Raw genomic sequence first — 15,014 nt, forward strand, 5'->3', positions numbered from 1 at the left:
GGCATCGCATCAAAGGTATAAATGGTTTATCCTTATGTAGATCTACTGTAGATTAAAGTTTTCAAACTCGTACTCGTATTTTCGTTCGGTTTTACCTTGCACGAGATCCATGGCTTGGGCGATTCGGGGTTTCCGCGACGCGAAAAGCGGTTTTCGCAGCCCGAAAAACCCAACATGTACTCCATACTCACCTGGTAGTTCAAGTTTGTAGGCATTATCATTGGCGCTCTAATACTTGAAATGGGTCATCCCCTCGAGGTAGAAGTTTAGAACGACGTTTATCCGGAAATTGCTCCTTTCGGAGGTGCAACCAAACCCATTCTCCTGGTTCAAACACAATCTTCTTGTGCCCCTTGTTAATTAGCTTGTTGTATGTATTCCTGAGTTCTTTTCTCAATATTCAGTTGTGCTTGTTCATGAATCTTCTTTATGAATTCGTCCTTCTGCTTACCATCTAAGTTATGTGCTCACTTACAGCTAAAGGAATCAAATCTAACGGTGACAAGGGATTGAAACCATAAACAATTTCAAATGGAGAAAATTTAGTTGCAGAATGTATGCTCCTATTGTAAACAAATTCAACATGAGGTAGACAATCTTCCCATATTCTCAAATTCTTGTTAATGACCACGCAAAGTAAACATGACAAGGTTCGATTGACCACTTCAGTTTGCCCATCAGTTTGGGGGTGACAAGTAGTAGAGAACAACAATTTAGTTCCTAATTTCCCCCACAAAATATTCCAAAAATAACTCAAAAACTTTGCATCCTTATCAGAGACAATGATCTTAGGCATGCCATGCAACCTAATAACCTCTTTAAAGAACAATTCAGCTATATGCGATGCATCATTGGTTTTATGACATGGAATGAAATGCGTCATTTTGGAGAATCTATCTACCACAACAAAAATTGAATCTCTCAACCTCTTGGTCCGGGGTAATCCCAAAACAAAGTCCATTGAAATATCAGTCCAAGGTTTACTAGGTATAAGCAAAGGGGTATACAAGCCATGGGGTTTCAATTTAGATTTAGCTTGTTTGCAAGTGATGCACTTCTCACAGATTCTTTCCACGTCACGTTTCATATGATCCAAAATAAATGATCCTGTAAAACCCCTAAAGTCTTAGTAACGCCAAAATGACCCATCAAACCACCACCATGGGCTTCCCTAGTGAATAATTCACGTAACGAACACATAGGCACACATAATCTATTTTCACGAAATAAAAACCCATCATGCCTATAGAACTTACCAAATGTAACCTTATCGCATGCTTTGAACACATCAGAAAAATCAATATCGTTAGTATATAAATCCTTGATATATTCAAATCCAAGTAACTTCGTATCTAAAGTGGACAGTAAAGCATACCTTCGAGATAGTGCATCAACAACTACATTCTCCTTTCCTTGCTTGTATTTGATCACATAAGGAAATGTCTGAATGAATTCTACCCATTTAGCATGGTGTCAGTTCAACTTATGTTGGCTCTTCAAATGCTTTAAAGATTGATGATCTGTGTGAATCACGAATTCTTTTGGTCATAGGTAATGTTGCCATGTCTCCAATGCTCTCACCAATGCATACATCTCCTTGTCATATGTGGGATAGTTGAGAGTGACTCCACTCAACTTCTCACTAAAGTAAGCAATGAGTTTCATCTCCTGTATAAGCACAACAGCTATACCAACACCAGAAGCATCACATTCGATTTCAAATGTTTTAGAAAAATCTAGTAGGATTAGTAAAGAAGCAGAACTTAGCTTTTCATTCAAAATGTTGAAGGCCCTCCCTTGCTCCTCTCCCCACTTGAATGACTCATTTTTCTTGATGACTTTAGTAAGAGGAGTTGCAATATTGCTAAAATTACGAACAAACCATCGATAGAAGCTGGCCAAACCATGGAAACTCCTCACTTGGCTAATTGTTGTCGGTGTTGGCCACTCTTGGATTTCTTTCACCATTTCCTCATCCATCTCAACGCCTTTAGTACTAACAACAAAACCAAGAAACACGACTTTCTCAGTACAATTGGAGCATTTAATGAGGTTAGCAAAAAGCTTTTCTTCTTTTAGCACACTCAAAACTAACCTTAAATGTGTAACATGCTCTTCTAAGCTTCTACTATAAATCAAAATATCATCAAAATACACAACTATAAATTTTCCTAAGAAAGCACACAAACCATGGTTCATCTAACGCATAAAAGTACTAGGAGCATTAGTTAAGCCAAAAGGCATTACTAACCATTCATATAAGCCATGCTTGGTTTTAAAACCAGTTTTCCATTCATCACCCTCCTTCATCCTAATCTGATGATATCCACTCCTAAGATCAATTTTTGTGAACACACAAGAACCATGCAATTCATCAAGTATATCATCAATCCTAGGAATTGGATGACGATACTTTACCATGATGTTGTTGATGGCTCGACAATCCACACACATCCTCCATGTTCCATCCTTCTTGGGAACGAGTAACACAGGCACGACGCAAGGGCTCATGCTTTCTCGAACATAACCCTTTTCTAATAATTCATTAACTTGCCTCTAAAGTTCCTTTGCTTCCTCCGGATTGCTTCTATAGGCAGGTCGATTTGGAATGGATGCATTGGGTATGAAGTCAATTTGGTGCTCAATTCCTCTAATTGGAGGTAAACCATGTGGAACTTCTTCAGGAAAGACCACCTCGAATTCCTGTAAGAGAGAAACAATAACACTAGGCAAAGAACTGATAAGGTCGTTAGTGCTCAGGAGTGCTTCCTTATACAAAAGGATAAGGGGCAGCTGATTTGAAAACAAAACTCCTTTGATCTCATTTTTTTTTGCATAAAAGCTGTTTTTCTTTCTCTCTCCTTTTTTTTTTCTTGTCCACTTCTTTTGTCTCTTTCCTCTCATTTTTCTTTTCCTCGACTTCTTTTTTCTCATTTTTTTTTCTCTCAATTTCTTTTTCTTTCTACTTTTCATTTGCTTTTTGTAGTCTCAACTGGTCCTCCATAACTTGTCTTGGAGTCAACGGTATAAGAATAATAGGTTGTCATTTCAAAGTAAAACTATACCTATTTGTGAGGCCATCATGTGTTACCTTTCGATCGAATTGCCAAGGTCTTTCCAACAATAGACACTACAACAAAAACATTAAAAGAAAATGGTTAAAAACCGTTGTCGTAGGCCTTTTAAAACCGTTGTAATTGATAGTGTTGTTAAAAGTGGGGGGCTACGACAACGGTTTAAAACCGTTGTCTTTGAATGAAAAGACAACAGTTTTGCAACAGTTTTAAACCGTTGTCTTTTCATTCAAAGACAACGGTTTAAAACCGTTGTTATTTAGAGCATTTTTCTGCTAATTACAACTGTTTTTGGGCTACGACAACGGTTTTTAACCGTTGTCTTTGAGGGTGATACACAACAATAACAGTTTTAAACGTTGTCTTTTAAATTATTATCTTTTAATACCAATATATCATATTTCAATTTAAATATATAATAAAGAATCATAATCAAGAAAGAATATTCCCCATATCAATATCATTCAAAATGTTAGTTATACAAGAATTACAATCACAAAAGAAGAAACATATCTCATGTTCAAATAAAATGTATCCCAATACAAATAAACAAATAAACTCTATTTACAACTAATGAATAATAGCCAAAAGACTATAAACTTTTAATGGTGGTTCATGCAATGTAGGATTGCACTTAATTATCATCAACCCAAGTCCCATCACAATCTTCAACTTGTAGGATTTCATTGGACTCTTCTTTCGCACTTGCTTATTTTTTCATACCAACCTTTTCCAATATGAAGTTGGTGCCGAAGATTTGATAAGGTGCTTGGATGAGAATGAGAAGGGAGACGAGGAGGCAAGCCAAGTCAACCTTGAGGGTAAAGGTCACCCTATCAGTGTCCTCTCTGGCAAACTCCCACACTTCCATCATCAATTTCCTCATTGATATCATGGCTTTGCCATTATGATCCTTGGTAGACTTCTTCATGCTTTCTGATTGTGGTGTTGCGTTTGGCAACAAGCAAATGTCGACAATAGTTCAGAAAATAATCCATTGAGACTGGACAGTATGACTCTTTCAAGTCTGACAGTTTCCTTATAGAACTGTTTCTTCCTGATGGCATTAGCTAGCAGTGACCTGTCAATAAAAACAAACATAAAATTACAAACAAAGAAGAACAAACACATAAGATGAGTGAGAACTCCAATAGTTCAGAAACACGATTGATAAACCTACAATTTAGAATGTAGAATGCAATCAGAATAACAATCCATCAGAAAAAGGTTAAATCAACTGTATGATGAATGAAAGGAAAAAAAATACAATGTGCACACACACATGAGAAAATGGCATGTTAGTATGTAATAAAATATAAGTTATCCAGCAAGGAAACAAAGAAGATTTACTACACCTTTGCATCTGAAAGGATCTTTTGTGACATGAGAATCAGCTATAAGATGAGAATACGTAATTCAAAATATAGTCCACGCTGCAAATGAAAAAATATGAGAGTTATCAGAATTGAATCTGGCCAAAACTTTGAATCATTTCAAGCTCAGATAAGTAATGTTGATGCACTTACATCGCCTGAATAGCAAACTTAATAGATGGAATCTTCAAACGAAAATGTAGCTTTTGGGAGAAGTCCAATGTGATTATATCAACCTATTATAGAGTAATTAGGTAAAAAGGTAACCAACAACAACTTCACTGCATTATTTATTAGATTCCAATGTAAAAGGTATATATAAAAAGTCACAAACACACAAAAATTATGAATTGGATTAAAAGAAGAGGAAAAAAGGCTTTGTCAAGTTAAGAAAAAAAAAAGGTATTTATTTAGATCTAAAGTTGCAGCAAATAATTCTTCTATTGTTGATCATAAATAACGCTCTAACTTATGTGCATGATGTTCCTTGAATTATGCACAAAGAGATCCAACCTAGTTGTATCCTTTATAGATAAAGTGATTGCTTGTTCTCTAATGTACATTATGTGGATTCATTCATAATGGACATTCTGGTGGCAACTAAATTTCTCACCGAAAATAACTTTTGTAGCTTATTCCTATTAGGGAAAGGAATAATTTTTTTCTTCTAAAAAACAATGTGACATTATCAATAAGATGATACTTTACATGCAAGGACAACTTTTGTAACTCATTCCTATGAGGCAAAGGATTTTTTTTTCCTTCTAAAAGACAATATGATATTATCTATAAGATGCAACTTATAGAGGAAATTTCAAAAAAAAAAAAAATCCAATTATGTCAAGTTATGTAGCAAAAGAGGATCCTTAGTTTGCACAAAGGTTAGTCTCGTCTCTATTTTAGACTTTTGCAAAAGGGGGCTCTACCAAGTGGCAAGAAAACATTCTTAGCAATAATTGATTCTTTCTAGCTAGTAATCGTGTAGAACGCTTCGATCAATCTGCACGATCAGAAATCCTAAGTTGTTCAGATTAAACTAAGGAATGGATTTCTGAATCTAACTTGACTGCTTACTTTGCTGTTAGCTAATGCAAGATTGGCAAAGAATGAATACTTGGTTTTATGAAATATGAAAGATTTGAAAAGGAAAAGAGAAAAGGTATTTACCAAATCACACACTTGGTATTTGATATTGACAAAATCAAGTTCCTTGTAGAGTCAACTTCCTTCGTCCTTCAAAATCTAAATGCTAGTTGAGTTGTAACTCTAGATGTTGACCACCCTGTCATTTTTCATCATACAAGTTGATTTATAAAGTCACACTCTAAGCTTATAAAAACTTATAGGAAAAATTTCTTACTAATCATCCAAGGTCGAAAGGAACTTAAATATTTATTGTCTGTCTTGAAATTATATATGCTGCAAACTGATTTGCAAATTAGTAATAATCAAATTGTAAATTCAAAACTCTGAATTTATGCAAAATAAAGGTGAAAGATCCCTTACATTTGGATCCTTTGTGCAAACTAAGGATCCTCTTTGGTAGATCAACATTTGGATCAGGTTTCAATAAGTAGCCAATTATGTCGAAGATGTTGGCTGAATTATCTTCTCTAAATGAAGAGGATGGTGGGTTTAGTGTTTCAAAGCAAGTAACAGTATCAAAATAATCTTCCAGATCCAGCTTATTAAGCACTTTAGCAACATGAGCTTGATCACCATTAGTGAATATCTATTCATTCAGGTCGATTCATCAGCTTGTTAGTGAAGTGAAAAAAAAACAAAGTTGAATCAGAGAGTTTCAACATCCATGCCCCAGAAACTCACAACTTTTCAAACTGGAAGGCTCAGCAAGAGTTGACTTATAACAGGATCTGGCTTTAATGTTTCATATGGTAATCTTCCATGGACAAAGCTATTAAACCACAGGAAATCAGTAAACTCTTTGATTCACTAAAACCATAGAATGAAACATGTGAAGCAAAGATAAAAAAAAACAATGATAGAGTCAAACCTATGGAAATCATCATAATCGAAATTATAGTCAATGACCTGAAAAACAAGTAGAAAGCTTCTCATTACTACAAGCGCACCTTTGTAGAACATGAATATAACAATTACCTTTAAACCAGCCATTGTTGTTCTATAGTGCTTATACAGAACAGTACACAACTCTAGTAAATTGCTTTCTTCAACCTTTAATTTTTCAAGCATATATTCTAAAAAATGATAAAATATATGTCTTAATTCTTAGGGAAAAGTTGCTATAGAAACAAAATAGAGACCATACCTAAAATATTTTTGCGGCACTCGGCGGCAATTCCGAAACTCAACAGATAGAGGGTGTCATCAAGATCTGAAAAAAAAAAAAATCAAAGGCAAGCAATGGTGAATTAAGAAAGGATTTGTATGCTATAACTTCAAACCTATCACCAGATAGCCAAATGTCAAAATGTACCGAACAAAAGGCAATCATATATGATATTAGCTTTTGTGCACATCTCCTTTGATTCCATATCTATAGCTCATAGCTTCAAAATCATAAACCTAAGGTTAGGAAAAAGCAAAGCGTGACGAATAAAGGTTTGATTTGGACCAATCTCTCCCAAAAGATCAAGGTTTGTTCGGGAGAGGAGACTAGGGTCCAGCTGGAAAATTCTTGTGAGGGGAAGACAAGGTCATTCTCCTCGGATTCTAGGGGCTCACCGAGGATGACGGCGTTAAGGTGTGAGATCCGACCAGCGCTTGAGGGGTGCAGGGACATTGATTCCATGTGTCGAAGGGGTTGGAGAACGCGACGCCCACCTTCAGAGACGTTGTCGTCGTCGCCGCCGCCTCACCGGTTGTCATCACACACCGATCATGACACCCTCCGGAAGAGGAAGAAGACCGGCGAGGAGGGAAGAGGTTTTGGCGAAGAGGGACCAAGAACAAGTAAGGAGAGGAGTCGCTGCTGAGATCTGAGATGCCCTAAGCCCTTCGCATCCTCTTCCAGGATGAAGAAGAGGAGACAATAAAAGAAGCACAGATTCATTCCACCGTCCTCTTTCAGGATGAAGAAGAGCTCGTCGAGGAAGTTGGGCGGATTCTGGTGGCAGCGAGGTGGCGGTAGAGGGGGGGGGGAATGCTTAGGGATCGAGAAGAGTTCAAGAAAGAAAAACGCGAAGTAGGTGAAGAGATCGTAGGTTGGACGGAAATGCTTAAGGATCGAGAAGGTAAAGGGGTGGAATGCGGCGGCAAAAATTTTCGGAGAGAGGGAAAGAAAAAAACACAGCGGCAAAAAATTGCGAAGGGGAAAAAGCGGCGAAAGAAGAAAAACAACGCTATTCAACAACACTTAATAGACAACGGTTTTCAAAAACCGTTGTCGTAATCCCAAAAAAAGCGTACATAGACAACAGTTTTCAAAAACTGTTGTCGTAGCCTTTAAAAACCGTTGTCGTAGCCCCAAAAAAATATAAATAGACAACGGTTTTTAAAAACCGTTGTCGTAGGCCAAAAAAATTGCTAAAAGACAACGGTTTTTGTTAAAACCGTTGTTAAAAGGCAAAAGACAACAATTTGGTATAAAACCGTTGTTGTTTGAGTGTTGTTGAATGAGGATTTTCTTGTAGTGAGATGGCATGCATGCATGGGAACCACGTCACACAACAGCTCATCTTCATATTTGACAATGGAGATTATTACCAAGACTTGTTTTGTTACCTTGATTTCTCCGCAATCGTTTAGCCACTAGAGTCGATATGGTCACGAATGTTTCCGAGTTGATAGTGATAATTTCTCCACCAAATCAGTACTTGCCACATTGGTGCAACTCCCCCCATCAATAATAGCACTGCAAACCTTGTTATTGACAAAGCAATGAGTATGAAACAAATTCTCCCTTTGATTACCTTCTTCCTCCTTAGCTTGTAGATTGAGAACTCGTCGGGCCACCAATAAGTTGTAACGCCCGCCCTCCATGCTAACCCTAAGGGACGGGGCTACGATACTCCATGTACAAATTTTTCTTTTTAAAACAGTGGAAGACTTAAAATAATTTTCTTAGTTTAATAAAAACTTTTCTTTTGTTTTTCTTTTCATCAAATCTGAACTACACTATCACGGCATCAATAACATGATATCAAAATTAGTAGAAACATAACATCAAGTCACACATATGGTACTACAATTCATGATACCAAAGCATAGTTCTTTAAAAGTTTTTAAAGCAGGTTCTTATTTGGTTGCCTAGCCACTGCCACACACATCTCCTGGCCTCTCCTGCTACTCCTTTAGCTCATCCAGCTTTTTCCTTTATCTGTGGTACAAGGAAAGTAAGCTATGAGCACTCATGGCTCAGTAAGTTCCTTTCCTACTCACTAAAACCGAAAATCATCACATGATCAAAGAATGTCTCAACATAACATGATCTCAACTAGTCATGGCATAACATATCATACTCTTTAAGCATATCATGCAACATAACAAAATCATAACTAGTCATGGCATATCATCTCTTAAAGCATAGCATGAAACATAACATAATCATATCTAATCATGGCATATCATAGTATCATCATAAGGTGGCATGGCATATCAAGCTCTTAAAGCATAGCATGAAACATAACATAATCATATCTAATCATGGCATATCATAAATCATAGCATCATCACAACATGATCATAAGGTATATGCAATATGATTTTGAAAACATGTATCCGAAAAACATGTGTATGTCTCATGATCTTTAAAACCATTTCTTCTTACATATATACTTGAGCATAATATTAACATAATCAGGGCCCCGGCTTATACCACACATAGATAAATCACGTAGATATGCGCGCTTCCTAAGTATATCCAAGGTAGCAAGTCTTGAATCATACTAGGAACTAGGTCCGGATCACACAGCCATAGACCTAGGGGCGTACTAAGGAGCCCATCCCTTTGTTTTTACTAGCCTGGATCACACAGCCAAAGGCCTAGGGGCTGATTAGGAGCCCACCCTTGGTACAAGCCTTACAAAGTAAAGTAGCATGTATAAAAATGCATCATTTAGTCACATAGCATATCATAGAAGTATGCATCACTTAGACATACATTATGTCATAAAAGTATGCATCACTTAGGCATACATCATATCATAAATAGTATGCATCACATAGGCATACATCATGTCATAAAAAGTATGCATCACTTAGGAATACATCATGTCATAAAAAGTATGCATCACTTAGGCATACATCATGTCATAAAAGCATGCATATTTTCACCACATAGCATATCATGAGAGCATGCATATTTTAGGCACATAGCATATCATCAAAGCATGCATATTTCTATCCACATAGCATATCATAAAAGCATGCATATTTTAAGCACATAGCATATCATCAAAGCATGCATATTTCTATCCACATAGCATATCATGAAAGGATGCATATTTTAAGCACATAGCATATCATCAAAGCATGCATATTTCTATCCACATAGCATATCATGAAAGCATGCATATTTCTATCCACATAGCATATCATAAAAGCATGCATATTTTAAGCACATAGCATATCATCAAAGCATGCATATTTCTATCCACATAGCATATCATGAAAGCATGCATATTTTAAGCACATAGCATATCATCAAAGCATGCATATTTCTATCCACATAGCATATCATGAAAGCGTGCATATTTTAAGCACATAGCATATCATCAAAGCATGCATATTTCTAAGCACATATCATATCATGGAATGTATAAATCACAAGCATACATGTTTAAGCATAAGGGTGTATCATGTGATTATACTATCATAAGAAACATGGTAACATAGTTAGCTTGGGTTCTAAGCTTCCTAATCCCTTGGGTTCTTATCATGGCCGAACCCCCCCTTAGATCTCAATTTAGGTAAAAACAACCTCCAAGCATGTGGAACCTAAATTATCATCACATCAATTTCATAGGAAGCATTATAAGCATAATTAACTTAGTTTCTAAGTTCTCCAAGTCCCTAAACTTCATGTGGCCGAACCCTATCAGGTGTGAAACTAGGTCCCAAATGTCATGAAAGCATGGAAACCTTAAACCATATTTATAGCATTTTTTTCCAAGTAACATAGTAAGCATATTTGAGCTAGTTCCTAAGTTCTTCAAGCCCTTAACATATGTCATGGCCGAAATTTAACAAGTATTCATTAGGGCTAAAAGCAAGCATACAAGCATGTGAACTTGAACTAACATCATGTATAAATTCATAATAATGCATCATACAATGGGTATGGCCGAAACTTACCCTAGCCTCATTTTAGGTCATTAAACAACATATAGCATGAGAACTTTGGCTTTCTACTTATCATATTTCATGTAGAGTGACATGAGCATATTTAATTTTTGTTCTAGGGTTTCTAGGGCATCTATCCCTTCATGGCCGAAACATACAATGGTCCATTTAGGTCATGGAAAAATTATACAAGCATGTGACACAATCAACATATTATCATATTTCCATAAGAAGCATTTTTAACACAATTGATTTCAATTCTAAGGCCTCTAGGTCATTTAAACCCTACTTGGCCGAGACTCATCAGTGTTTAAATTTGCTTCAAATAGCCTAAAAGCATAGGAAGTCATACAAGTTTCATAGCATGTATAAAGACAAGCATAATAAACATACATGTGAATTGTGTCTTAGGCTTCCTAGGTTTCTTTCCTTTTTCTTTTATTTTTCCTCATGGCCGAAACCTACCATTCTCTAAACTAGGTTTTAAGTGGCCTAAAGCATGGAAAACCTAAGTAAGTTTGATGGAAAAATTACTAAGAACATCATATACAAATTTGGTTCATAAACAAGCTAGGACCCTTGTGATCTTACATGTCATATATCATGTAACTAAATTCTCTATACCCTAATTAAGCATGAGAGCATTAAACAACTTTCATATCTTAATATCACAGAGGTCTTGAGCATGTTAAAATTTTGTTTAAGCTTTTCTAAGCTATCCATCTTATCATGGCCGAAAATCTTAATGAAGAGTTCATGAATTTCTAGCAATATTCGACATGCAATTCTTTAAGAGAACTCATATAAACATGGTTACCTAAATTTAAAGGTCTTCCTAACCCTAAGCTCTTTTCTTGGCCGAAACATATGAGTGGATTTCTTTTGGTTCCAAGTAACTTTCAAGCAAGAAACCAATAAAAGACCCTTAGTAATTCATGGAGGGAATCTTGTACTAGTTTGGTTAAACAATGATTTCCCTAACCTCTTTAAAATATTTTTGGCCGAAATTCTAGGGTTAGGTACTCCTCTGACCAAGCATCATATAGGTATAAAAACATGAAGGAAAACCTTCCTACATAGCATATAAATATATCATGAAATGAGGACTTGTTTAACCCTTCCTAGATTTGAAAACTCTTCTTTGGCCGAATTTTTTCTTAAATTCTATTCTAGGTTTTCTAATCCTCATAAAATCTGAAAAGTACATAAAACGCCTTGTACCACAGGTGAGGGGAAGCTTACATCCTTTTCGCTTGTGGATCTAAGGTGTGGTGATGGAAGAAGTAGCCTCTTCTTCTAGTTCCCTTCCCTTGATTCCCTTGCTAAGTCCTCCTTGTATCTTAGGCTTTCTTAGGAGAAAACCTTGGCTTGGGGCCGAAGATGGAGGAGAGGGGACTGAGGTTCTCGGTGATGGAGAGGAGAGAATGAGAGAAATGAGAGAAAAATAAAATCCTCTCTTTACATACTCTCTTTTATGTTAAGGGGGAAGAGGTAGCAAAATCGGTTTTTGCTTTCCTTCTCCCTTAGCCCTTTTTATCATTTTTTTATTTTTATTTTATTTATTTATTTGTTCTCATCATTCATGATGAAACAAGGGGGAATGAATCCCCTTAATGATCCTCTTTAAGTCACGGCAAAAAGAGAGAGGAAGAGGGAGAGAAAAGAAGGAAGGCAAGTTGCCTTTCTCTTGCTCTTTTCTTGTTTTCTTTTGGCTAGCTTTTACTCTCACCCTTATCATGAGTTTCCCTCCTTTGCTATCAATATATTATTCCCATCCCAACTGGTTATTACCCATTAATCCTATCATTTACATCATGAGAGGTTCAAGGTTCAATCCTTGACCACTCTCTATTTTTATTTCTTTTTATTTCTTTTTGGTTCAACATTCTATTATATTTTTCTAAGGAAAATTCATCATTCTCTTATTTATCTTAAAAGCTTAGTGGGTGTTACATAAGTCTCCAATAACAGCATGTTGTTCATCATCACTATCCTCTTTTTGTGGCACTCCTTCAACTATTTCATCCTCATCTTTCGACTCAAGTTTACCTTGGGCGTTTATTACCATCACCCTTTTGTTCACACGTTGACTAGATATATATGGCCATGCCCTTGACATTTAAAACACTTGATATCATGAGTTTTGGAGGAAATGGGCTCGCGGTTACCTTGAGTAGTAGATGGTGTGGGTTTGGGCTTCTTGAAGGGTTCAAATTTTGCCTTATTTTGAGGTTGTTCCTCCTTTCTTGGAGACATTCGCCATGTGCTGTGAGTAGTCATTGGTTGTCCCTTCCTAGCCAATCCTCTCCACTTGAGTTGTTCTTCCACATTTTGTGCTTGGTGGACCATATCCGACAGCTCAACATAATGCTGCAATTCAACAATATCAACAATTTATGGATTTAAACCATGCAAAAACTTGGCCATGGTGGCTTCTCGATCTTCATCGATATTAGCTCGTATCATTGACAACTCCATCTCCTTGAAATATTCATCCACACTTTTAGAGCCTTGAGATAACCTTTGAAGCCGCTGATATAAGCTTCTATAATAATGGCTGGGTACAACCCTCCTTCTCATGAGCACTTTCATCTCCTCCCAAGTGGACACAGGTTGCTCTCTATTCCTTCTCCGAGTCATCACCACTTGATTCCACCAAACAATAGCATAATCAGTGAATTCAATGGAAGCTAACTTCACCTTTTTAAACTCTGAGAATTCATGATAGTCAAACACCATTTCCATCTTAGTTTCTCATTCCAAGTAAACTTCTAGGTTATTTCTTCCTTGGAAGGTTGGAATTTTCATCTTAATCTCTCTTAAATCATTATTTTTTCTAGTTCCGTTTCTATCTCCTCGATATCCAATCCTGCCCCGATTGTAGTTTTGCTCATCAAAGTCTTCCACAATAACCTCTTCATCTTCTTCGACATCAATCCCTTGGGCATGTCTTCATTGTGGTCTAGTAATACGGTCTTGTTGATGTCTTCTTGGTGTCCCATTCTCCACCGATCCAACCTCTCATGGATAGATTCTAATTCCACCCTCATCTTCCGCTGCATCTCCCCCATCAATGCTTGTAATTGTAGGTTCAGAAGTGGCCTAGCCCCCTCATTGTTAGAGTGTATACTAAAAGTCTAGCTTTTGTAAATATTTGTTTTGAAATAAAGAATCACATTGGTAAAAAATGTCTACATTTATACTAAGTGTAGTTTTTTAATTAATTTATATTATAGATAACATGGTGTGTGGTACCACACATAGAAGATCATGTTATCGGTTCTTTATAAATTATAAATAGTAGCTCGCAACTAAGATGGAAAGGAACAAACCATTGGAATAGTCGTAGTGTAATTAGGTATTAGTTTATCTTGACTAATAAATTACACTAGTACACTCTAAGTGTATTGAGCAGGACCATTTAAGGTAAGTTCTTTTAGACTGACTTAGTAAAAGAACAAGACCTCAGTTATTATGGAAGTATGTGCTCTTAATCCTAATATAATAACAAGAACATATATTTAGTATTTATTTCTTTGACTTATCAAAGGGTGAGATTTAGCTCGATAAATCAATAGGCCCGATAAGTTGGGAAATGATATTACTTATAGTGTGTGTTATTGATTATAGAAGAAAACTGTGTCCTAGTAATCTAGGTTGATAATGTCCCCAAGAGGAGCTCATAAGAATTGTCATGTTAAACCCTGCAGGTGGACTTAGTCCGATATAATGATAAGGTTGAGTGGTACTACTCTTGCATTGAGATATTAATTAAAATGAGTTGTCAGTGACTCAATTTAATTAGTGGGCATTCGACATCTTAAACACAGGGAGACTAATACACTCATAATAAGAAGAAGCCCAAAATGTAATTTGGGATTGGTGCGGTAGTTCAATAATAATTCTTTAGTGGTATGAATTATTATTGATGAAATTAAGTTGGGTGTTCGGGGCGAACACGGGAAACTTAATTTCATCGGGAGACCAAAATCAATTCCTCCTCTCGCTCCCTATCGTAGGCTCATGTATATAGAGATTTATACCCACCTTTATACCCATCCTAAAGGGGGCCGGCCAAGCAAGCTTGGAACTCAAGCTTGGGGCGGCCAAGTAAAGAGGATGAGTTAAGTGGTGTGGCTGGCCCTAGCTTGAACTCAAGCTTGGTGTGGCCGGCCACATCATATTAAAAGGATTTTAATTTTTTAAAATCTTTTCTTATGTGGATATCATGGTTTTAAAAGAGAGTTTAAAATTTAAATCTTTCCTTTTATAGTTTTCTACAAAAGATTAAGTGAAAGATTTG

The 15,014-nt window shown here is 36.4% G+C and overlaps 1 pseudogene; it reads right to left on the reverse strand.

Moving 5' to 3' along the window:
• Window positions 1–4,001: 4,001 nt before the first annotated feature.
• LOC122004350 lies at window positions 4,002–6,963 on the reverse strand (annotated as a pseudogene).
• Between the last annotated feature and the right edge of the window lie 8,051 nt (window positions 6,964–15,014).

Source organism: Zingiber officinale, chromosome 7B (assembly GCF_018446385.1).
Source record: "Zingiber officinale cultivar Zhangliang chromosome 7B, Zo_v1.1, whole genome shotgun sequence".
In the NCBI taxonomy this organism is placed as follows: domain Eukaryota; kingdom Viridiplantae; phylum Streptophyta; class Magnoliopsida; order Zingiberales; family Zingiberaceae; genus Zingiber; species Zingiber officinale.